General features: G+C 36.5%; 1 protein-coding gene across 6 annotated transcripts in view; it reads right to left on the bottom strand.

Moving 5' to 3' along the window:
• Cdk14 (cyclin dependent kinase 14) overlaps positions 1 to 27,180 on the bottom strand; it is a 617,491-nt gene that overhangs the window by 112,413 nt on the left and 477,898 nt on the right. Inside the window, exon 12 of one of the 6 annotated variants that reach the window (XM_087204729.1) lies at positions 1 to 27,180. This exon is cut by the window's right edge and continues 4,959 nt beyond it. The exons of the other annotated variants lie outside the window; for them this stretch is intronic. The gene's annotated coding sequence lies outside the window, so the exon portion shown is untranslated. 6 annotated transcript variants of the gene reach the window in all.

Here is a 27,180-nt window from a genome sequence, read left to right on the forward strand (position 1 = left end):
TTGATCATTCGTGTTTTTATATGAGTTAAACATTGTTTCTGTTTCTTTGTTGTTCTATGATGTTCTTGTTTTTATTTTTTCTTTCTTTTTCCCTCCTGCTCCCAAAGCTTTTCTAATCTTCCCAAGTCCTCCAGCCTTGCTTCTAATCTCTTTCTCTTCTATTTCTCTATTTTTTCTCTTCTAACCTCTTTTAAATTTTCTTCACTGAAAAAAAAAATTTTTTTCACTGAATGTAAAATCACGATACTGAGGGCTTATTTCCTACATACAATTTTCTGCTTTGTTTTACATTTTGTTATATTATAGGGAAAGGGAAAGAGTATGTTACCAGAGGTCCCTGCGGTGGTCTTGGTCTTCTGCAAGCCAGTACAGGTGAGATAGGAAAGTGAGAAATAGAAAAAACACACAGAGACTTGAGAGAGACTGAGTCTTGGGCTGGTCTAAACTGCTCTGGGCAGCAAAGACAAAGATCCCAAAGGCATCCAGTGTTTTATTTGTTACAAGCACGGAAAGGAGGGAGCTGGCAGGCAGGACTGTAGAAATGAGGGCACAAGCATATCTTTGCTGAAGAGAACAAATGGTTAATTCAGAAGGGGAGAATTTAGTTGGAGTCAGTTGACCTTGGCTGAAACTAAACTCGGCCAAGCCCTGCTACTTCATGGACTATGACTTAAGTCTTGGTAGCAGCCATTAGCAAGGAGCAATACTAGCCCAACTTTGCTATCTGACATGCCCATTTAAGTCATGTAAGCTTCAGTCAGACTCCTGAAATAATACACAGCCAAATTATAGAGGGGCAAGAAACTTGTGCCACTATAGTCTAATACTGGGCAGAGGTGACTGCTACATTATGTAACCACAAATCTAGTTCATATAGTTAAAGATGGCAAATTAATAGTTATAACAGTATGTCATTTTTCTAGACTGTTTGATGCTACTGTTATTGGTGATTGTACTACTTTAGCCAAGGTGATATAATTGTTCTAATCAGTTGCTCTTCTTGGTATGCCAAGAGTGAGATTGGCTAAGGGTCATAAACAATACCAGTGCCAAAGAACAAGGGGCTGGGCCAAGTATGCAGCCACTTCTCATCTCCAATAAATTGAAGAGATAGGATCTTGCAACAGACTCAAAACCCAAAAGCCAGCTACAACTGGAAGACATGTCTGAGAAGTAGTCATTTTTTAAGGGTTCTAAATACTAGTAATAAAGCTACTTGCCATAAGCAATTTATAAGCATCAACCCAGGAATTAAACTAAAAAAAAAAAAAAGAAAATGAGAAGACATGGAAGCAAGATGCAACTCCAGACTTCCTGCTCAACAAAGGCAAATCCAGGAGGCAATGAGGTAGGACAGTTCAAAAGCCACTCACCTGGACTCTGAATTGATAACAGCAGAAGTAATGAAGCAGATGAATGAGGCTTTAGAAATCAATAATTTCACAGATAATTACAGAGATGGTGACCATAATGAAAGACATGCTTTGTGACTCTAGAGCAGATACAGATTAAAAAATAGAGGAGCTTAGGACAATGATGGAAACTATGAATCCCCAACATAGGAAAGAAATGGAATCCATGAAACACATTCAAACAGCTATCTAGGAGATTAAAAATTCCATTGAAAGGGCTGGGGATTTACCTCAGTGGCACCATTCCTGCCTTGCAAGCACAAGGTCCTGAGTTCAATCCCCGGTACCAAAAAAAAAAAATTCCATTGAAAATATACCAGTAGAATGAGACAAGTGAGGACAGAGTATCAGATATAGAAGACAGGATGTGGTTAGTGATTATGGAAAGAAAGATTTCTTAAAAATAGCAAGAGACCATGAAAAATCAATCCAATGGCTGGTACATGATGCAAAAAAGAATAACATAAGATTGACCGGGGTTAGTGAAAAAGCAGGAGATAGAAAATGACATGGAAAACCTGTTAACACAAGTAATGGTAGAAAACTTCCCAAGTATGGAAAAAGAAATTGACATACAGATAAGTGAGGCATATAGAACTCCATTAGCCATGGTAAAAAAAACTACATCAAAGTAAATAATAGTCAAGATTCCAGAAATTCAACACAAGTACAGAATATTAAAAGCTGTTAGAGAAAAGACAGAGATCACCTATAAAGGAGAGTCCATCAGAATCACAGAAGACTTCTCAACAAAAACCCTCAAGCACAGAGAGCTTAGAATGAAATATTTCAAGCCCTAAAAGAAAACCATCTCCAATCCAAACTGATGTACGCAACAAAACTATCTTTCAAAATTGATGGAAAAATAAGATATTTCCATGACAAAGAACACTGAGGAAATTCATGACCACCAAACCAGTATTATAGAATGTTCTGAAGGACATTCTAGAAAGAGACAAGGACTACAATTTCATGAACTCCAACAGAATGAATCCACCAGGCAAGGCAAGCAATTAAACGGAGGAGAAAAAAAGAACCACCAACAGGAAAATAACATGACAAGGATAAGTCAATACATATCAGTTATAACCATCAATGTTAATGGTCTCAATTCACCAATCAAAAGAAACAGACTGGGAGAATGGACCAAGATGCAAGAACCAACAATATGCTGCATACATTTAATTCAAAAAGAAATTCATAGACTGAAAGTCAAAGGATGGCAAACAATATTCCAGGCAATAGGAAGCTGGAATAAAGCAGGGATAGGTATTCTATTTGAAGACAAAGTGGAATTCAAGCCAAGTTTGATTAAGAGAGACAAAGATGGTCACTTCATACATAACAAAACAATCCAAGAGGAGAGATGACAATCATAAATATATATGCACCAAATACCAGTGCACCCAACTATAATAAACAAATATTAACAGATATGAACTATCAAACAAGCATTAATAAATGCAATTGTAATGAGGGACCTCAATACCTCATGGTTACAAATAGATCAATTAGACAAAAAAATCAACAGTGAACTATTAGAATTGAACCAAGCTTTTGAACAAGTGAATTTAGTACATGTTTACAGAGAGTTCCACCCCACAACATTCCGGGGGCTGGGAATGCAGCTCAGTGGTGCTGCACCTGCTTGGCAAGCACAACGTTGAAAAGAATGCACATTTTTCTCAGGTGCACAAGGGATGTTCTCCAAAATAGACCACATACTAGCTCATAGAACATGCTTAAGTAAATGCAAAGGAACTAAAATTATTCCATGCATACTGTCAGACCGCAGTACAAAAAAAAGTAGAAATCAAGGGCGAAAGAACTTCATAAACACATGGAAATTAAATAACACCCTCTTGAACAACCAGTGGGTCAGAGAAGAAATTAAAGAAGAAATCAGACGGTTTCTACAATTAAATGATAATGCCAATATAACATACTGGAACTTATGGAGCATAATGAAAGCAGTCTTAAAAGGGTAATAGATAGCAGTGAATTTCCATATTAAGAGAACAGTGAGCTCAAATAAGCAGCCTAATGTTGAACTTTAAGCTTCTAGAAAATGAAGAGTAAGTTAAGCACAAAGCTTGTATCGGGGAAGAAATAAAAAAATCAAAGCACAAATTAATGCAATGGAGAATAAGAAAACAATACAAAATGAATTGAAGAGTTCATTCTTTGAAAGACTAAAGAAAACTGACAAGCCCTTAGTCAACCTTATCAAAAAAAGAAAAGACTCAAATCCATGTAATTAAGAGTGAAAAGGTTTAAATCACAACCGATCCTGCAGAAATTCAGAAGATCATCAGTATCTATTTTGAGAACCTGTATTCTAACAAGATGGAAAACACAAAAGAAATGGAAAGATTCCCAGACACATATGAATTACCAAAGCTGAATCAAGAAGATGTAAAAATTATAAATAAACCAATATCAGTGAAATTGAAAATATAATAAAAAAACTACCAACCTAGAAAAGCCTAGGCTGTGAAGGATTCACTGCTGAATTCGACAAGAAATTTAGAGAATACCTAATATAGCTACTTCTCAAACTCTTTAATGAAACTGAAAGGGAAGCAATACTCACAAATTCATTCCTGGAAGCAAGCATTACCCTGATACCATAACCGGAGAAAGATCCAACTAAAGAAGAGAACTATAGGCCAAAATTTGTAATTAAAATAGATGCAAAAATCCTCAATAAGATGCTGGCAAGCAGAATGCAGCAAATCATCAAGAAGAGTATGCAGCATGACTAAGTAGGATTCATCTCAGGTATGCAGAGATGGTTCCATATATGCAAATCAGTAAATGTAATACACCATACTAACAGAGCCAAAGACAAAAAACCACACGATCATCTCAATAGATGCAGAAAAAGCACCTCACCAAGTCCAACACCCATGCATGATAAAAACTCTACTGAAAATTGGAATAGATGGTCTTTATCTCAATATGATAAAGGCCATGTATGACAAACCAATAGCCAACATCATACTAAAAACTGAGTTTCCCTTTAAAATCAGGAACAAGACAAGGATGTCCACTGTCACCATTCTCATTCACTATGGTTCTGGAAACATTGGCCAGAGCAATTAGACAAGAGAACGAAATAAAAGGAACAAGGATAGGAAAGGAAGAAATTAAATTGTTATTATTTGCAGATGACATGATACTCTCCAAAGAAGACCTCAAAAACTGCACAAAAGACCTAAAAATTTAATAACCAAATTCAGTAGTGCAGCTGGATACAAAGACAACACTTAAAACTCAATAGCATTCCCATAAATGAACAACAAACTCACTGAAAGAGAAATTTGGGAAACAACACATTTCACCATAGCATCCAAAAAATGAAATACCTAGGAATCAATCTAACGAAGGAAGTAAAAGACCTCTATATTGAAAACTACAGTACTCTGAAAAAGGAGATTGAAGAGGATATCAGGAAATGGAATGAAATCCTTTGTTCTTGGGTAGGAAGAACCAATAGTGAAAATGGCCATACTTCCAAAATTGTTATATAGATTTAATGCAATCCCAATCAAAATTCCAACAGTGTATCTCACAGAAATAGAGAAAACAATCCTAAAATTCATTTGGAATCAAAAGAGATCTAGAATAGCAAAGGTAACTCTGGACAATACAGACAAAGCAAGAGGCATCACAATCCCTGACTTGAAATTATACCACAGAACTACTGTGATAAAAACAGCATGCTACTGGCAAAAAAAAAACAAAAAACAGACCTGAGGATCAATGGCATAGACCAAAAGATGTAGAAATATCCCCAAACACACTGAGCCACCTTATCTTTGACAAAGGAGCCAAACACCTTCACTGGAAGAAAGGCTTTTTAATGAACAGTTCTGGAAAAATTGGCTTTTCTGATGCTGAAGATTAAAAGCAGACCCATACCTTTCACCATGCATTGAACTAAAATTGAAATGGATCAAAGATCTAAATGTTACACAGAAACACTAAATCTGCTACAATATAGACCAGGTAGAACTTTTGAAGACACTGACGTAGGCAAAGACTCTATGAACAAATCCCTGATTGCATAGAAAATTTATCACAAAGAATCAATAATTGGGATCTTATCTCACTAGAAAGCTTTTGCATAGCAAAAGAAATAATCAACAAAGTGAAGAGAAAACCCACAATGTGAGAAAATGTTTTTTGGCTGGCTGTTCTTCAGACAAAGGACTAATATCTAGAATATATAAAGAATTCAAAAAAAATCAGAGCCCTCAAATTTAAAGATCCAACCCAAAAATGGGCATGTGAAATTAAACATTTCTCAGATGAAGGAGAAATGGCAAATAAATATATTTAAAATGTTCAACATCACTGGTTATTTGAGAGATGCAAATTAAAACAATGCTGAGATTCCATCTCACTCCAGAAAAATGGCTATTATCAATAAATTAACCAATAACAAATGCTGGTGGGGCTGTGGGGGAAAAGGAACTCTTCTCCACTGTTGGTGGGAGTGCAGACTGGCAGAACCACTGTGGAAATCAGTGTGGAGATTTTTTCAGACAACTAAAACTAGATTTTCCATTTGACCCAGCTACTCCCCTTCTTGATATCTTCCTGAAAGAATTAAAAGAATCATACCACAGTGATATATGCACACCCATGTTTATAGGGGCACAGTTTGTAATAGCTAAATCTTGGAAACAGCCCAAATGCCCATCAACTGATGAATGGATAAAGAAAATGTGTTTTTTATACAATGGAGTACTACTCTGCCACAAAGAAGGATAATCTAGAGACATTTTTAGCCAATGGATGCACTTTAAGACCATATTCTTAGGTGAAATAAATCGGGTGCATATGTGTAAATATCACATCGTTCCTCTAGTATGAGAAACTGAAAGTGTAGATAAGGATCAAGATGTAAATGAAATGGGAAGAAAAAGTTCAAATGAGAGGATGAACAAGAGAAGGGGGTGGGGGAACGGAAAGAAGGGACAAGGAAAAAAAATGGAAAGAAGGCTTTTGTAGATAAAGAAGGGAGAAGGTTGAAGGGGAGAGAGAGGAATGGGCAAAAAGGAAGCAAGATATGTCCTGTACAGGTACAAATTCCCTTTGATGAATGTTATCATTATGTATATCTAAAATGTACCTATAAATGTTCTGAAAAAAAATCAACCACAGACAATATGTAAAGAAATAAACATGGTTGTATTTCAATAAAACTTTACTAGAACATAAAAACAGATATCAAAGCACTAAGATTGGAGAAAAATCACCAAAAATATTGCTCCCATATAAATAAAAAAAGAAAGTAAATTCAGGTCAAAGGACATGGAATATTGAAGTTTAGCTCAAACAAATGAAGAATTTATTTGCTGGGAATTTTAATTTCAACTTCTTTATCTTATGATATTGCATCTGAAATCTGAAAATAGATTATTCCACTTTGATGTAAAGAACTGTGCTCATGTCTCAAAAAAGAATTAGGTTAAGACTGCTAAATAGCTGGGTGTCCTTTATAAGGTCCCTATGCTCTAAGAAAGAAAAATTTAAAAATTCCTTTTAATGCTTATGGCTTCCACAAGGAGTCTCCTGTTGATCTTCCCTACCACACGGAGTTTCCCAGACTGCACGAGAGCCAGATTCCTGTTGAACTGTCTGCTCTCTCCCCTCTGCCACAGAAACCACGACTAGGAAATAGAACCCTAGTTCCACAAGGTGTGAAGGCATACAAAAGGGAAGGAAGTATTTACTCTGTGCTACAGCTTTTTCACATACGTTTCCCTTCTGTTGTGTTCCTGGCCCAGGAGATGATCATCACTATTCTACCTTGCATACAAGGGAGCTGAATCTGGGAGACCAGGAACAAAGCAGCCCATGTCACACAGCAAGTGAGAGGCAGAGCATGCTGCATGCTTCAAATGCTGGTGTGTACTTCTCTACACCATCCCATCTGAAGGTTCTATTTATATCTTACTTTTTAATCATTGTAATGAGACAACCACTCTAGAACACTTAGAAAATCTTGAAACAAATAAAAGAAAATAAAAAAATCTCATAAGTCTATAATCAGACATAAATATTTATCAATGAGATATATTTATTTCTGTATATAGATTTAAGAACAAGTATATAATTTTATTCTTTGTACTTTGAATAATTACATACAGTTTCATGATAAAATTTCCTTTTGCAATCCCAATTTTAAGTTTAAAAAAAATTCTTGAAAATACTAATGCCCCCAACTATACAAAACAAATATAAGTGGACATGAAAAACCAAATAAGCACTAATACAGTTGTAGCGGGGGACCTCAATACCCCACTATCACAAATAGATCATCGAGACAAAAAAAGTCAACAACAAAATACTAGAACTGAACCAAGCTTTTGAACAAATGGACTTAATAGATGTCTACAGAGTGTTACACTCCACATAATTAGAATATACATTCTTTTTGGCTGCATACCAGTAATTCTCCAAATAGACCACATGCTAGCTCATAGGACATGTCTAAGTAAATGTAAAAGAATTGAAGCTACCCCCTGTATATTATCAGACCATAGTGAAATTAAATTGGAGATCAATAGCATAAGAAACTGTAAGAACTTCACAAACACATGGAAATTGAATAACACTCTCCTAAACAACCAATGGGTCACAGAGGAAATTAAAGAAGAACTCATACAGTTTGTACAATTAAATGATAATGCCAGTACAACATACAGGAATCTATGGGACACAATGAAAGCAGTTCTACAAGGGAAATTCATAGCAGTAAATGCCCATACTGGGAAAACAGAGTAAGAGCAAAGAAGCAACCTAATGTTCAACTTTAAACTCCTAGAAAAAGAAGAGCAAGACAAACCCAAAGCTCATACAAGGAAGGAAATTATAAAGATCAGAGCAGAAATCAATGCAATGGTGACTAAGAGAACGATACCAAAAAGTCAATGAATTGAAGAGTTGATTTTTCAAAAGAATACATAAAATTGATAACCCTGTAGCCAACCTTGCTAAAAAAAGGAAAGAAAAGGCTCAAATCATGCAACTTGGAATGAAAAAGGGGAAGTCACAATAGATCCCACACAAATCCAGAGGATCATCAATACCTACTTTGAAAACCTGTACTCTAATAAAATGAAAACACAGAAGAAATGGACAGATTCCTAGATATATATGAATTACCAGAGGTGAACAAAAAGATATAAAAATTCTAATACCTCAATTACAACCAGTGAAATTGAAAATGTAATTAAAAATTTACCAACAAAGAAAAGCCCAGGTCCTGATGGCTTCACTGCTGAATTCTACAAGACATTTAGAGAAGAACTATTGTCACTACTCTTTAAACTCTTCAATGAAATTGAAAGTGAAGCAATGCTTCCAAATTCATTCCTGGAAACAAGTGTTACTTTGATTTCAAAAGCAGAGAAAGACCCAACCAAAAAAGAGAACTATAGGTCAATCTCCCTAATGAACACAGATGCAAAAATCCTCAACAAGATACTGGCAAACAGAATACAGAGGGTCATCAAGAAGATCATACATCCTGACCAAGTTGGATTTACTGCAGGGATGCAAGGATGGTTCAACATATGTAAATCAATAAATTTAATACACTATATTAACAGAGTCAAGGACAAAAACCATATGATCATCTCAACAGATGCACAAAAATCAATTGACAAAATTCAACACCCATTCATGATAAAAACCCTACAGAAAATTGGAATAGGTGATCTTTATCTCAACCTGATAAAGGCTATCTATGAAAAACCAACAGACAACATCATACTAAATGGTCAAAAATGAAAACCTTCACGCTAAAATCAGGAACAAGACAAGTATGTGCACTATCACCACTCCTGTTAAATATAGTTCTGGAAACATTAGCCACAGCTATTAGACAAGAGAAAGAAATAAAAGAAATAAAGATAGGAAAGGAAGAAGTTAAACTATCTGCTGACAATATGATTACAGAAAAGACCCCAAAAACTCCTCCAAAAGACTTCTAGACTTAATTGACAGATTCAGTAGAGTATCTGGATACAAGGTCAACACTCAAAAAAATCAATAGCCTTCTTGTACACAAATAACAGATTCACTGAGAGAGAAATTTGAGAAACAATTCCTTTCACAATACCATACAAAAAAATGAAATATCTAGGTATCTATCTAATGAAGGAAGGAAAATACCTCTACATTGAAAATTACAGCACTCTAAAAAGAGAGACTGAAGAGGATATAAGATAATGGAAAGACATTCCCTGTTCCTGGGTAGGAAGAACCAGCATAGTGAAAATGTCCATACTTCCAGAACTGCTATATAGATTCAAAGCAATCCCAAATAAAATCCCAACAGTATATTTCACAGAACTAGAGAAAACAATCCAAAAATTCATTTGGAACAAGATGAAACCTAGAATAACAAAAGCAATTCTAGGCAACAGAGACACAAAAGAGGGTATCACAATGCCCAACTTGAAACTGTACTACAAAGCCACCATGATAAAAACAATATGGTACTGGCAAAGAAACAGACCCAAGGACCAGTGGAATAGATTAGAAGATGCAGAAACAACTACAGACATACATAGCTGCCTCATCTTTGACAAAGGAGCCAACCATCCTCACTGGAGGAAGGATAGCCTCTTTAATAAATGGAGTTAGAGCCCTCCCTGAGTGCACAGGATGTGAGCCACTCCCAGTGACCAGGGGGAGGCTTTTGGGCCTCTGTACCACCCCCCTCAGCACACAAGAGGTGAGCCACCTGGGTGTCAGCAACACCCCCCCCCCCGCCATCAAAATAAGAAGACACATAAACAAGTCTCAAAACCAGACTTCCCGATCACCTAAACCACCCTCAAAGGGAAACAAGATAAGACACTCTGACACTCAACCACTTGGATTCCCTGAACTGGCAACGAAAGAGGATCTGGAAAAAATAAAATCAGAAATAATTTCTCAGATAGCAGCAGAGATTGTGCCCATAGTTCAAGACATGATTAATAAATCAAGAGAAGACACAGATAAAAAACAGAGGAACTGAGGAACATGATGGAATCCCAACATAGGAAACAAATGGAATCCATAAAACAGATACAAACAGATTCCCAGGAGATTAAAATCTCTACTGAAAGCTTATGAGGCAGAATGAAACAATGTTAGGACAGAGTTTCAGATATAGAAGATAAGATTGCAATTAGTGACCAGGAAAACAAAAATTGCTTTAAAATAGTAAGGGACCATGAGAAATCAATCCAGCAGCTGCCAGATGATGCAAAGAAGAATAAGATCAGACTGATTGGAGTCAATGAAGAAACGGGAGAGAGTGCAGACAACATAAAACAACTGTTCACAGAAGTGATGGCAGAAAACTTTCAAAGCAGGGGGAAAAGATAAGACATACAGATAAGTGAGGCATATAGGACTCTAACTAGCCTTGATTAAAAAAAAATCTACACATAGGCATATAATTGTTAAGATTCCAGAAATCCAACAGAAGAACAAAATTCTACAAGCAGTTAGAGAAAAGAAATCACATACAAAGCAAAGCACATCAGAATCACAGCATACGTGTCAACACAAACTCTCAAGGCAAGAAGAGCTTGGAGTGACATATTTCAAGCCCTAAAGGAAAACAACCTCCATCCCAGATTGATGTACCCTGTAAAACTATCTTTCAAAATTGATGGGGAAATAAGATACTTTCAAGACAAAGAGCACCTTAGGAACTTCATGAATACCAAACCAGCACTCCCAAAAAATTTTAGACAATATCCTAGGAAAAGACAATGAGGATCACAAACCTAGGAAGCTGAGCAGAATTAATCCGTTGGGTGCAACAAGAAATTAAATGCAAAGGGGGAAAGTCCAACAAAAAGAAAAAGTTATGACAATGATAAGTCATTACGTATTTGTACTGGCTATTTATCATCTTCTTGTGTCTACTTTTTAATTGGGTTGTCTATTAATGAGCTGTAAGAGTTCTTTATATATTCTGGTCTTAGTTTATATGTATTATAAATATGGTCTGCTTAAGGACTACTTTTCATTTTCTTAACGATGTCATTTAATGTTCTAAATTTCGTTGGAATCTCCTTTATCAATTTCTTTCTTTTATACATCATGTTTTTTGTACCCTAGGTAATTCTTTCTTACCCCAAATTCACGAACATTTTCCCTTATAATTTCTTCTTAAAGTTTTATACTTTCATATTTAGGTTCATAGATCCTTTTGAGTTATTTTTATCTATGGAAATAAAGGGTTGAAGGTTAATTTTGTACATACAGATACCAGGTGTTCTAGTACCATTTGCTGAAAACACTATCTTTTCCTCTGCTCTTGAATTGAACATAACCATGTTCTATAAAATGTTAATGTTAAATAATCTTTCAAAACTTAGTGGACCATGTATGTGTGGTTCTATTTCTAGATTCTCTGTTATATTCCATTGATCTGTATGTCTTTCCTTATGCTAACACTAATTTGATTACTGTACCTTTAGAGGAAGTCTTAAAATTAGGTAATAAATGTCTCTCAACACTGATTTTTTTTCTTTTTACTTTTTTAGGTCCTTTGTACTCCTACATAATTTTTAAATTTCAATATCCAATTCTTCATTTATAGCAAGTATACATAGACGTGAATTTTTATATATACTTTGTATTTTCTAATCCTGCTAAATTCAAATAAAAGTATCAGGGGCTCCTAGAGATTTTTCAGTATTTTCTCTGTAGATGATCATTTCATCTACATATAAAGATTTTACTTCTACCTTGACAACTGTATGCTAATTGTGTCTTTTTATTGCCAGACTATTTTGGTTTAGGCCTATGTTTCAAAGTTTAATGGACAGACGAAGAGTAGGCATATCTGCCCTTGTCCCCCACCTTAGGGAGAAAGCATTGTATCTTTTCCATTCATATAAGGTGTATTTTGCTGGAAGTATGGAGTACATGGCTTCTCTGTTTAGAAGGTTCTGCTCTATTTCTAGTCTCCTGATAGCTTTTACCATGAACAGCTGTGGAATTTAGTCCAATACTTTTTCTGCAACTACTGACAGAATCATATGGCTTTTTCTTTTCCTCTGTTAAAATGACAACTTATGGGGGCAGATCTTCCAATGCTGAACCAACACTGCCATCCCTACAATAAAACCACTTTCTACACACTGCCAGATCTGACTTCTAATAGTTTGTTTTGTTAAACAAATTTTTATCTATGTTCATACTCTTTTCTTCTATTATCTTTATCCAGTTTTAGGACTAGCACAATGTTGATTTCCTAAAATGAGGGGAGAAGTGTTCCTTCTTCTGCTTTAAATGTTTGATATAATTCATCAGTTAAATTGTATATGAGGCTGTTGTCATATGGGTAGGTTTCCAAGCTAGGAATACACTTTCGTTAATAGGTGCTATTCAAATTTTATATTTACTCCAGAGTCAGTTTCATTAATTTGTCTTCCAAGGTACTTCTTAGAAGTTGTCAAATTTATTTCAAAAAAGACTTTTGCAATATGCTTTCTATATCCTTTCAAATTCTGTAAAATCTGTGGTAATGTCCTCTAAATTTTGATATTGTAATTTTTAAAAATGTATAATTGATATTGTGTAATAGGAAGAAAAGGTCTAAAGAAGTAGGGGAAGTGGGGAAAAAAATGGAAACAAAGTCTTTGCAAATAGGGAAGGGTGGAGGGGGTGAAGGGAGGGCAGGGGAAGGGGAAAAAAATAAGAACCAAGATACATCATGCAAAGTAAAAGATCCCCATGATGAATGTAACTGTATTTTATACCTAAAATGTACCAACCAATAAACTGAATGGAAAAAAAAAATAAATGGTGTCAGAAAAACTGGATTTCAACCTTCCAAAGATTAAAATTAAACCCCTATCTTTCACCATGCACTAAACTAATATCCAAGTGGATTAAAGATCTAAATATTAAAACAGAAACACTAAACTTGCTGGAAGATAAGCTAGGTAGAACTTTCAAAGACCTTGGCATAGGAAAAGACTTTATGAAGCAATCCTCAGTAGTATGGGAACCAGCACAAACAATCAACAACTGGGATCTCATCTTATTAAAAACTTCTGCACAGCAAGAGAAACCACCAATAGAGCTAAGAGACAACGTACAATGTGGAAAAAATTTTTACCAGCTGTTCCTCAGACAAAGGTCTACTATCTAAAATCTATAAAGAACTAAAAAAAAGTCAGACCCCCCAAATATAAAGACCCAATCTAAAAATGGGCATCTGAAATGAACAGACATTTCTCACACAAAGAAGTAGAAATGGCAAATAAACATACGAAAAATGTTCAACATCATTGGTCATTCGAGAGATGCAGATGAAAACAACAGGGTGATTCCACCTCACCCCAGAAAGAATGGTTGATATCAAGAAATCAACAAATAACAAATGCTGGCGGGGGTGTGGGGAGAAAGGAACACCTTTCCATTGTTGGTGGGAGTGTAGACGGGTGCAACCACTGTGGAAATCAGTATGGAGATACCTCAAAGAACTAGGGCTAGAGGTCCCATTTGACCCAGCGATTCCCTTGCTAGGTATCTTCCCAAAAGAATTAAAAGCATCATACCACAGTGATATATGTGCACCCATGTTTATAGTGGCACAGTTTGTAATAGCTAAAGCTTAGAAACAGCCCAATTGCCCATCAACTGGAGACTGGATAAAGAAGATGTTTTTGTTTTGTTTTTTATAAAATGGAGTATTACCCTGCCATAAAGAACGAGAAACTAGAGACATTTATAGCTAAATGGATGCACACTGAGGCCATACTCTTAAATGAAATAAATAGGACAAACGTGTAAATATCGAGAAAAACTAAAAGTATAAATAAGGATAGAAATGTATAATTGATAATTGAAATAGGAAGAAAAGGTCTAAAGGAGTAAGGGAATTGGGAGGGGGAGGGGAAAGGAAGGAAGGGAAAAGAAAAAAAATGAGAAAAGAAAGAAGTGGAAACAAAATCTTCGTAAATAGGGAAGGGTGGAGGGGGTGAAGGGAGGGCAGGGGAATGGGGGAAAAAAAGAACCAAGATACATCATGTAAAGGTATAGGATCCCAAAGATGAATGTAACTGTATTGTATGCCTAAAATGTACCAGTAAACTTAATTTAAAAAAATACAATGCATTGAGCAATGGTTGTGCTTTACTCAATCCTAAACATGTATGGATAAATAGTTTGATAGTTTACAAAGTGACAAGTGGAAAATTTCATGGAGACATAAGATTTGGACTGGAACTCAAAGGATATCATTTACAGGACAGGACAAAGAAAATGTTTCTGCCCAAAGAATTATGTGACAAAATTGTGAAGCACACTGATGAGCTGACAAGTAAACAGCCAGGTGCAGCATCACAAAGACCGACTACAAGAACAGGAAAACCAAAAAGATTTCAACTGTGCCCTACCAAAAAAGGATCGGAAAACAAATCATATGTGCTATTAGTGTAGTGACACTTATGCATGGAACATGCAGTTTTCATGTGTGAATACTGCCTTGGGTGTGACAGTTGAAGGAAAGATTATTTCTGGTAGATTTTTGTTTGTATTTACATTGTAGCTCATATAGTTGTTTTTTTAACTTCTGATTTTATCTATTAGGTTTTGTATGCAAGTAAACAGGTGATGTAAAAATGTTCATATCTATTCTAAGCACTCATTACATATTTGACATTTTATTTATCTTATTTTCCTGCTAAGTGCATGTTGTACAATATAGTAAGAAGCTCCTGACAAAAGAAGACAAGAGAGGTGACAAGAACTGTCTGCCACACAAGAAAGGAAAGCTAAGCACATGTGCTGTTAGTGTAAGTGAGATGTGTGCATGGAATATGCAGTTGTCATGCGTTAAGACTGCCTTGGGTGTGGCAATTTAAGTAAAGATTATTTTAGTTGTAGAGTTCTACTGGTACTTTCATTATAGTTCATATAGGAATTTATTTTTCATGTTAACTTTTAGGTTTTGTAAGCAAGTACACAGCCGATGTGAAAATGTTAATGTTTATTCTAAATGAGGACTACATATTAAGAATTTAACACTTTATTTTATTGATATTTTATATTCCTATTAATTACACATTATATAATATAATAAGAACCTCCTGACAAAATGGCAAGATTGGCGAGATGTCAAGTATGTCCTACAAAAAGGCCTGGAAAGCAAAGCATCTGTGTTGTCAGTGTAAGTGATACATGTGTATGGAACATGCTGTTGCCATATATGAAGATTGCCTTAGGTCTGATAATTGAAGTAAAGATTATTTTTTTGTAGAGTTCTATTGGTCTTCTCATTGTAGTTCATATAGGAATTTATTTGTTGTTAGTTTTTAGATTTTGTAGACCACAAAACAGTTGATGTTTAAAATTGTGATGCTTTTTTTATAAACACTCAATAAATATTAAAAATCCAATTTTTAAAATATTTTCCCTGTTAAGTACTCACTGTTTAGTACAATAAAACTCATAAAATTAAAATTAATACTTTGTCAATAGAAATATTCTAAAGAATATGGGTATTATATACTCCCAGCAATGCACCTTTATGACAAAATTGGCGTTCTGACCACTAATAATGTAGCTAGACTTATTAAATCTCCTTCACGTACAAGAACATAATAAGTGGTATTTTAGGTAAGGCCTAGTGATACACTCAGCTCTACGATCATTAAACTGTGGGTGTCATGATGAAAATAAAATTATCCATTTCATGCACTTTTATTCTTAAAATTTGTCACCCTGAGAACTTCCACTAATGGTGGAAAAAATAAGACTAACAATAAAGGAAAAACAGAATGTATAAAAGTAACAAATTTTTGCTTATTATTGTATTTGCTTATTTTTGTATTTTTCTTTTTAAATTAAGTACAATATTTATTATTACATACTGTTTCTAAAGGTTAAGAATCTAGATGAAGTTTAACTGGGTATTTCTGACTCAGGGTCTCTCCTAAGGTGGCAGCCAGGTTGATAGCCTGGGCTATAGTCATTTGAAGCTTTACCCAGGAGACCCAGGAGATCTACTTCCAAGGTGGTTCACTTGTAGGACTGCAAGCAGGAGGCCCCAGTTCTTTAATGCATGGACTTCTCTACAGAACCGGTCATGTGACCTGGTAACTGGCTTCCTCAGAGCCAGTGAGCAGAGACAGACAAGTCAGAACCCAAGGGAGGGGAAATTCCTTATAAACTAACCTTGGAACTTCTGTGAAGTCACCTCTGTTGTATGCTGCTGGTCACCAAGACCAACCTGGTATGTTGTGGGAGAGACAACCTGAGGGTGTGAAGCCCAGAAAATGGGATCTCTGGAAACCATCTTGGAGGCTGCTGACCACATTGATAATTATAGAAGATATCTGAGTAATTTTTTCTAAAAATTGTGGACAAAAATACATGACCCAAAATTTGCCATTTTGACTTTTAGTGTCCAGTTCAGTGGCATTAATTACATTTACAGTATCATACAAGTCCATTATCACTATTTCTAAAACTATGTCATGACCCAAACAGAAACTCTGCACCAATTAAGCAACATATTTTTCTTATTAGAGTGATGACAACATTAAAGGTAATTTTTGAAAAGTAGAAACATACCTACTCAAAATTCTACTATCTTAACACAATTATTTTCTTCTTGTGTATTACATTCCAGCCTTGGGTCACAGACTTTTTATAGTTTCTATGTTAGTTTGAACAAAGTGTCTTATTCTGGTCATTTCAGGAAACAAATGAAGGATTTCCTATGTTTTAAGTCTTCCTATATACTATCCTAACACTGCTGTATAATACTTTTTTTTTTTTGGTTTTATTTTTTTGTACCAGGGATTGAACTCAGGGTCTTGTGTTTGCCAGGCAAGTGCTGTGCCACTGAGCTACAATGCTGGTCCTGCTGTGTAATATTCTATTGGGTTCTTGAGTTGTGATTAAGCCTATATCCACTCATTTAATCCTGGTTAAGTTGGTGTCAAATCTAAAAATTTTAGCCTACAACATAATAATGAGAACTAGCTTTTATTTGGTTGATTTACTTGTTTGAAAGAAACACTAAATTACTAAGTTAAAAAAAAAAAGGCTCCTAGTGAAAGTAAAGTAAAATCCCAAACCACAGCCTTGGGGAGCCATTCCCTACCTGGTCACTTTCTCCACTCTCCAATTTCCTCTCTTCTCACTCTCCCCACATTCACATGATAAATGTCTTTATGAGGTGTAATAAAAAATAAGGGAAATGTTGCTGTCAACTGCCATTTAATGGAAAGGATGCCATCCAATGGAATGGAATTAATCCTGCTGAACTAGACACCACAAGCATTACGGTGCATCTTCATCCACCTTATTCACCAGATCTGGCACCGTGCAATCTCCAGCTCTTCCCCAAGTTAGAATGACCATGAAAGGTAGATTCAGGACATCCAAGCAGCCCTGACAGTGCAACACGAAAGAGGACTTCTAGAACTGCTTTAGGAAGGAGCAAGAATGATGGAGTGAGTGTATTTGAAGTGAAGGGGAATATTTTGATGGAGATTAATGACAATGAGTCTTTTATGATAAAAGTTTTTAAAAATTCTAAATGTTCACTCTATGTTTTATCACACCTCTATGAAAGTGAAGCATTTTCATTCTTCAGCTAATAATCACTTAGTGCCTCTGTGTGACAGGGCTCTGTTAAAAATACAGAATTGGTGAATGGGAAAAAAGAAGACTCAAGATACATCATGTACAGGTACAAACTGCCTATGATGAATTTGTATTATCATGTATATCTAAAAAGTATCAATAACATTTTAAAAATATAGAATTGAACAAAATAGTCAAAATCCTAGCCTTTGTTTGTTTTTGTTTTTTTTGGTTCCGGGGACTGAACTCGGGACCTTGTGCTTGCGAGGCAGGCGGTGGAACCACTGAGCTAAATCCCCAGCCCAAAATCCTAGCCTTTGTATGGCATATGGCCTGCCAATGCTCTTCCTGTTCATCACATTACCCCATTTGCTACTCTTACTTATCACTCCGAAATGAACTTGTTCAGTATTATTATTAAAAGTAATAATATTTTATTACTCACTGTCCTCACGAGTTCTGAAGGTAAGGTCTGTGACAGCAAGAACCTTGTCTGTGCAGACCCAAGCACCCAGAACATTTAGATGACACCAAATCGAATTTCATGAATGTGTCATGGTATCATTATGGCTTTTCCTGAACGTTTCCATATTGTTTTCCATGTTGTTTACCAGCTCACAGGGCCACCAGCAGTAATTAACTGGGGCCAGTGCTCTATCATCTCACCAGTACTGGTGTTTTTAAAGAGAAAGCCGTGGATCCAGGAAATTGGTGCCAAAAAAGGTAGTTTGATGGAGAACATAAAAAACATGGAAATTACCTTTTTTTTCTTAAATTCTGCATTAAGACATTACATTACTTGATTACTAAGGGGTGGTGTTTTTTTGACACTGCTTTAAATTCTGAACCCACGGTAGATGACTTACAGTGCTTCACCCAGTCTCAGCCCTGCTGTGAAAAACATGGCAAATGAGGAACATACAGATCTGTTCTTGAAGCTGCAGAAGAATTGAAGGCAGGAATATAAACTTTCTAAACTGAGCTTGAATTATTCCAATAGGAAAAATATTTAAGAATTGTTTCCATGATTAAATGAGATGATGTCAATAAAGCATTTGGCATGCAGTGAGGCACAGCACGTGTGCCATAAGCAAATGTACCTGTTGGTATTTAGCACTCTATTACTGCTATTGTCTACTATATTCATACGTGCAAACAATTCCACTGGCCCTGCTTAACACAGTAAGCTGAATCTTTCGGGACTGCAACTTTCTTTCTCAAATCAGAGTACATCCATGAAAATCCTTTGATGGGAAACACTGCATCAGAAGATTTAAAACAAATGGGAAAAAATAAGAGGATTGAGGTCACGAATGAACTTCCACAGAAAAGGTCTCATGTTAAAATGTTCACTATAGTAATGATAGAGTGCCTTAAGTAAAAATATTTTCAATATTATGTAGGATAGAAATATTCTCTTGGTGAATACAATGTTCAGGATCTACCTCCAAATCGTAAGATTTTGTAAACATGTTTTGCTGTATCACATACTGAAGTAGACTCCTCTCCTTGCCAATTTCTCCTTCACTCCCACTATGTCTACCTATTTTCTGAACTCCCAGTGTCCTTCCTGCCTTGGTTCCTGTTTCCCTGGGTCACCTCAATCTTACATGACTGACTTGCTTTTCACCAGAGTAAAAGGCGTCTTGGCCACCTTCAGTGCTCCCATCCTCTTTCCAACCCTTCTATTCAAGGGGCTGCAAGTAGTGAATTTGATGCATCTGAATTGGGTAAGGCCCTCAGAGCTTCAGAATGTGACACTGGGATTGACTAAAATTCAATATGGTGAGAACATGTGTTTGGGGTGAGATTACCGACATGACAGATGCTAAACTTAGTATGAAGAAAAAAAATTTTTTGTTGGGTTAGTTTGGTTTTGTGGTTCAAAACTTGGGCAATGATTTATTCTGCTCTGTGATATATACTACAAATACAAGATCCCATTGGTGGAGTGATTTTAAATATTTAGAGAAAATACTCCATATATTTACTGAATAAAACATAACTTCTTTCTACATTAGAATGTGAATGCATAATTTAAGGGGTAATTTTTAGCAACAAATCTGCAGGGCATATTACATCTTATGTTATGAAGAAGGCTTAAGAAACCCTACCTTGTGTTCTTCTAGCACCCAACCCTTGCCTTTGACCATTTACTTTCTTCCTTTACTTATACGAACCTGCATAGGACTTCATAACTATTATCAAAAAGCCTAAAGTGCTTCTGAAGTTTGCAAAGGACTTTTCCCAACACAGGAAGAGTTGTTACCTTCCAGAGACTTCAGCAGAATGACTTCTCTGTAGGTAACATGTATAACCATTAACAGAAAACCTACCAATCTTAAAATGGTAGGGCACAGGAGTCCAGTCTGAAAGACCATTATTAAGACACAGGATAGGAGCTCCCTGATCTTGCCCTACTTTGCTACATACTGCCTTGTGGTGTAGGGAGTCCCTGACTGTTTTAAGAGGTCAATCTCCTAAAAAATAACCTGACTATGAACCAGCCATGCGTTTTTCTCTCATGTGGAAGAGGTTTGAATCTGGGCCATGGGTATTACAGAGGGTAGTTTGATGGAGAAACAGAATAGGCTGAGGCTATCTTTGAAGATGAGCACAGCTTCTGAGTTGCATTCCTAATACTCCTGACTTTAACTCCTCATTTGGCTCTTTCTATAAAATAATTTATACTAGAAAGGTGCCATTCCATGTCCACGGCTTAGAGAAACTCAAATTAGCATAACTGCTAGAGCTGTTTATCCTTTTGCTCAATTCTATCTTTACAACTGAAATAAATATAAGTCAAATTCAAAAGCTAACCCTTGATTATCTTGAGTCCAAATGTTTATAACTTCTAGGTTCAGAAGGTAAGAGCATTTTCAGGCATTTTTTAAACATGAGTCACAGGCAGTGACATGACATACACCATTTTTACACAATTATTTATGTCTTAAAGCCAACAATATCAGTATAATGTAGGAAACAGAAGACATGATTTTCAGATCATGTGTAAGGATACAAAAGTGTTTAAAAATGAAAGAGAAGAATACTTGGGAGCTAAGTACTAATTAATTAGGAACTTAGAAGAAAAATTTCAAAGGAATATTTAGGTCACTTCAAAACAGACAGTATATATATCTAGATATTATTTGTAGACAATATAAACAGCTGTATCACACACACACACACACACCAATTTAGGAAATGTGCTAACGCAGGTGAAAATTGTATGCAGCTTGAAACATGTAAGTACATTTCTAAGTTTTGTTTTTGTATTTAGAAAACCCAGTGGAATGAAGCTTAGATCGTAAAATAACCAGTGCCCAAAGAATCAGTGTTGGCAGAAGCCACACTTTCAAACTCCATTCTGGATATCCAAGAGAAATGTTTTCTATTCAACAAAAGTAAAGAATTTGAAAATTGAAAATTTCTCAGATGTTCTGAAAGAAAGTAAATCCTGGGGCAGAGCCAAAATATTTGAGTTTAAGTTTATAGTTTTATAAAAAAGAACTAAGGGAGAAAATAGCAACCTGTGGGAAAACCTGATCTGCTTTGGTTGGAAACCCACTCTACCTCATAATATATTCTGGTAAAATTTAAACTGAGCAGATGTCATATTCTAGTTTGCACTGTCCAATTTGGTTGGCACTAACCACATGTGACTATTAAAATTTAGTACAAATTAAATGAAATAAAAAATCTAGTTCCTTAGTTGTGCCAGCCACATTTAAAATTACTCAATAATAATCACATGTGCCTGGGGACTATTGTATTGGAAAGTAAAGACACAGAACATTTCCTTCAATGTATAAATATCTATTAGACAGTACTGCTGTATATCCTCAAAATATCTAATGCAGCTCTTGAAATTTACACATTTTCTTAAAGTAGTTCACATACTGGGAAGATTTGGCTCTTGAGATGAATAACAGAGACTGGATTAAGCAAATCAAAGAGTGTGGCTACCGAGAAGAAGCCTAGGTCAGGGACTCACCCTACAGAAATGCTGGCTAGTAAAGGAAGTCCTAGCTTTTAGGCTAACGTCCACAATGTATAAAAGATGTCCCTGAGGAAATATTTTTCATTTCTCTGGGAAAAATAAGAGACACTAGAATTCCTACAATATAAAAGTAAGGGATAAGGGAGAGCAGAATCGTAAGATAGGAAAGTAAAGCCTCACATGATCACCAAATAAATTCAGAACTATAGGTATAATTTAATTCAAATTTTAAACTTTAGTCAGGGTGACAAAAAATGACAGGCAAATGCACAATCCCATTTGTATGCATCTTTAAAAATAAATTGATGTGCCTAATTCCACTTGGAGGCAAACACATAGGATCTGGTATAATCCTTAATTAAGTAATCTCCAAGATGCCTGAGTCAATATTCAAAAAAATAATTCATAATCCAAACAGATACCTAAAGTAGCAGATGGGGCAGAGAATTAAAATAGATGGCAGCTCTGGCTTCTGTACTACAGACATTGTCACTATTTTGCTAAGGAGGAAAAATATACATGTATATAGTTACCTCACACATTTTATGGAGATAAGGAGCTGCATTATAATCTTTTGTTTTTTTCCTCAGAGCATGTTGCCCTCTTCAGGCCACATGGAAGTAACACACATCATTAAGGGTTCAGTTGCATCCAAGTTAATGGGAATCATTAGGATGGTCGTACTTGTGTGTCTCAAAGGCTTTAGGATCAAGATCAAGCTTTTAATAAACCTTTCCTCTTCAGGTGACATCGGTATGAGAAATAACAAATGCGACTATGGAATCATGGCACTTGCCTTCAGAAACGTAAAAGTATGTTAAGTCATTTTTCCTTGGATTTAACTAGGAATAATAGGGTTGGAAAAGAAAGGAAAAAAATAGTTGATGTGGTTTAAAAGCTTTTACTAACATTGCCAGAGTACCAACATCACTTTTGATCTAATATTCAACATGTTAAAATCTGCTATAAACTGAGAAATAAAAGCCAAAGACTTTAACCAAATATATACGATTTTACACCTAAGAGTTTAATCTTTTAAAGCATGACTGCTGTGAAATGGCAAAATCTGGCATAAGAAATGAGAACTATCCTTCATCTTCACTTCAAATAAATTCTGCAACAGCCATGCCATAAACACACCTACTCACATACACACACACACACACACACACACACACACACACACAGCTGGCCTGCTCACTGATTTAGTCACTGAAGGATTTAGCTGGACAAACATCACAAGGAGGATGGCTGATTTAATTGAATTTATGATCAAATGTTTTCCATTGCAGGAAGAGTGGAAAATCACTTATGGGAAGATTTAAATAATTTAAGGGAAGTTCTCTATTTGGCATTATGTTTGTATATTAGGTCTTGTGGGATTAAATACAGCTGAGGACTAGCAGAGATTTCATAGACAGATACACAAAGATATGCAGTTTGACAATGCAGTGAGGGGAAGGCCAGAACACCCATCCCTTTGCATTATATTTCTACTCCCTTACATCTCATGGTAGAGACTAATGACATAACACACACATGCGCGCGCACACACACACACACAGACTTCAATTGTAAAGCACCGCTTGATTTTTCTGACATCCCTCAAATGTTGAAATTATATGTAAATGCTCTTTCAGGTAAGACAAAAATGACTGATTTGGAAAGTTGTAGATGTGTGTATTTAAGGCATTTTTATGTATTTTTGAGTGAAGACATGAAATCTGCTGTTGAATCACTCACATGATGGCTATAACAACTTTACATAGCATTTGTGCCGTAGGGTATGGACTTCACTCAGTGTTTCAAAAAAAGACCAGTAACCTCTGGAATCCCTTAGCTGTTTTCCTCACCAGTGATGACAGATGCAAGGCCGTGCTCTCAGCCTTTCTTCATTCTGTTTCCAGAGATAAATCATCTACTCTCCTCATTTGAATGCCTCCAAGAGCAAGAATTACTTTCAGTCTCACCACTGGAACTACCTGGTCAAGTGGCTATCCAGGCCCGACACACCTGGCTCAAGCACGCCCATCCTTTTGTATATAGACAGCTTCGCATGAAAGTCTAGCAGACATTTGAACTTGGTAACAGTGATTTGCTTATGAATTTCTTACAATCTAATTAGGAAAACTGTCCAGTAGATGTGTTTTAAGATTTAGGATAAATCACAGTTTTACATTAATTATGTACAATGCTACTTGTTAACATTACCACTCTTAGGAAAAGCAACTGTTGGGGGAGGTAGAATCTTGTTTATACTGGTGACCGAGCAGCTCAGCATGTGCTGAGAAGACAGACAGATGTTCCAGATGTCTGGGCACCCTGAATGGAGTAGTGACCAGATTCAAGCACAACTGCTTCAATGGACTACATAAGACTGACTGGGAGGGGAAGCAGAGGGTGCTGAAAAACAAAAAGAAAGCAAACTAATGTTTGTCAAAGGACTCTGGTTGGTAAGGGGTCCCATAATTTACACTCAAACCTTATTTAAAGATTAACAATAATCCTGCCAAGGGGTTTTAAAAATTCAAAAACTGAGGCTTAGAGAGACTAGTGAGCTTCCTGAATATTACATGGTTCAGTAATGGATCAAGGTAAAAACTTGGCTCCTCTGAAAGCAAGCATGACACTGGCTTCAGGCATTTTCTTGCCATTTGTGCCAACAACTAACTTGTGCAGCCTTCCTTCTCTGGTTTTTCTTGATTCATATTAATAATATTTGTTGACTATGTTTTCTTAGATGGTTAGTAGGGCTGCTGTATACACATGTCAAACATGAGTAATCCAGTAACTATCCTCACCATGAGTAGAAGCTGAGCCCCAGTTCTACAGAAGGCATCCTCAACAAGGAGGGGGCTTTGTTTCAGGACAATCAGTCAAGGGAAAAGGGGGCAGGGTGTGTGGGTGCCACAGTATACAAAGGATGGCACTGCTATTAAAATCACCTCTCCTCCACTGACTTTTTACGTTCATCTTTATTTTGAGACTAAAAATTCACTAAACTCATATCTTTTCTTTCTTTTCTCCCTCCCACCTTCCCTCCCTTTCTCTCTTTTCTTTCTTTTTTTTTTGGCAGGGGTCTAGTGATTGAACCAAGGGCCTTCACACTGGACTACATCACCAGCCCCTTTTTAAATTTTTAAATTTTGTGACAGGGTCTTGCTAAGTCCCTAAGTTGACCAGGCTGGGCTTGAACTCATGACCCTCCTGCCTTAAGTATTTTCCTAATCAATAGAAAATGATATAAATAAATGCTGAGGGACGGGATCATGTATCAGGTGTTCCTTCTAAATAATGAGAAGTAAAACCTTCTGCATTTGTTTGGCTTCACTTTTTAAACTGTAGCAATGTTTTTGTGCTCTAAAGCTTAAGAATTAGCATGTGCACCTGTAAGGCCCAGTGGAGGGAGACCTGACACTTGATTTGGGAGGCTCCTTTGGAAAACCGAGCCCCTTTCAACAGCTTCTCCTACACAGTGAGATGCTACTGCGGTATTTCCCGAGCAGAGTGAGGGGAGATCAAGGCGAACTGGAAAACAGCAGAGAGGTGAATTCTTCAGGGAGTTCAAAAAGGGTACAGAGCTGTGTGTCTAACCCCTAACAGTTTCCAACAGAAAAGAGAGAGAACACAGAAGGAGAAAGGAAGAGAGAGGCTTGCAACAGGCAGCTCCCCTCAAGAGGGAACTGCATGGCTTCTGCAGGGGAGGAGGAAGGTCAGGGATGTCTGCCTGATGTTCTTTGATATTTCCATGATCCCCTTGCAGATTTATTATGCTTATTGGGAACTCCAGAGCTGTTACTTTTTCAGAGTGTTTACAAATAAAAGATGTACCTGCTTCCCAAGATGAATATAAACTTCACGTACTTCAAATGCATACTAACAAATGAAAATTAAAATTAAGAGAAAGAAGGAAATGGGGGCAAAAAAGGAGACAGGTGTGAAATGAAGAAATATAAAGTAAGATGTCTGGACATTTGAGTATAAAATGTAATCACTCTTTAGCATAGTTTCCAAAACATCAGACTCTATGCTTGTGTAACACTGGCAAGTGATTAAATTAATGATTTGAATTAATTAAATTTAATACAATTAGAAATTCAGTTCCTGAATCACACTAGCCACACTTCCGGTGGTCAGGAGCCATAGCCGTCTAGCGGCTATCACATTGTACAGTGAGGATACAGACCAAACTTCCAGTTATCACCACCTTCTCTGAACATTACCTTCTTTGACTTCTGTGCCAGAGATGGAAAATGATTCATTCCTCACCCCTAATATTGAGAGGATCTATTGTAAACCAGGAAATGTGGGTCCATCAGAGTCAGAGTTCTATGCCTGCCAGCTGATAGGCCAGAGACCAAGCAGAAAGGAATGCCTCACCTGGCTAGGACTGGGTTTGTTTCCTTGCTCTGCTTCAATCCCATGTCATATGACTGCCTAGGAAACCCTGGTACCCACTTGAGTGCAGAATGGCCATAGAAGATGTGTACTTGCCAACCCCTGATGCCTGGAAGTATGTTACTTTCTGTGGCAAAAGGGTCCCTGTAGAAGAGATTACAGTTACACACCTTGCAACAAAGGGATGAACTTGGGTTATCTAAGCAGGCCCAAGCTAATTACATGAATGAGTTTAGAAAGAGAAAACTTGCTCCTGCTGGAGGAAGAGAAGTCAGAGCAATTTGAAGCTTCTTTGAAAAAGGATGTGACAACATGCAGGAAGACAAGGAGCTGCTCCTCCTGGTTGACCTTAGCTCTACTCCTACATGGAACAAAACTCTGCCAAAACCCCAAGTGATTGTTGGAGCAAATTCTCCACCACAGCCTCCAGATATGAGCTCTGAAACCTTGATTGTGGCCCAGATCAAAGAAACTAGCTAGGCCCATCTAAACTTCTGCCAGACAGAATGTGAGATATGTTTATGGAACTTCCTGCCAATATTTGTTGCCATTTGTTATGGCTGTACTCCACTTTATACTTTATACTCCACTTTACACTTCAGTTTGCACTGCTAGAGTGTTCTGAGCAACAGTTTAAGAAAGCCCAATTTCATCCTCCTCCTTTGGGAAACAGGCAGTCCACCTGCCCCTGGAAGCTCTGTCCTGCTTCAGAGTATGGCTGGGTTTTACGCCGTAACA

The sequence above is a fragment of the Heterocephalus glaber genome, unplaced genomic scaffold (assembly GCF_053883595.1).
Source record: "Heterocephalus glaber isolate CG9 unplaced genomic scaffold, H.glaber_assembly_v1.0 deba00000546, whole genome shotgun sequence".
NCBI classification, from domain to species: domain Eukaryota; kingdom Metazoa; phylum Chordata; class Mammalia; order Rodentia; family Bathyergidae; genus Heterocephalus; species Heterocephalus glaber.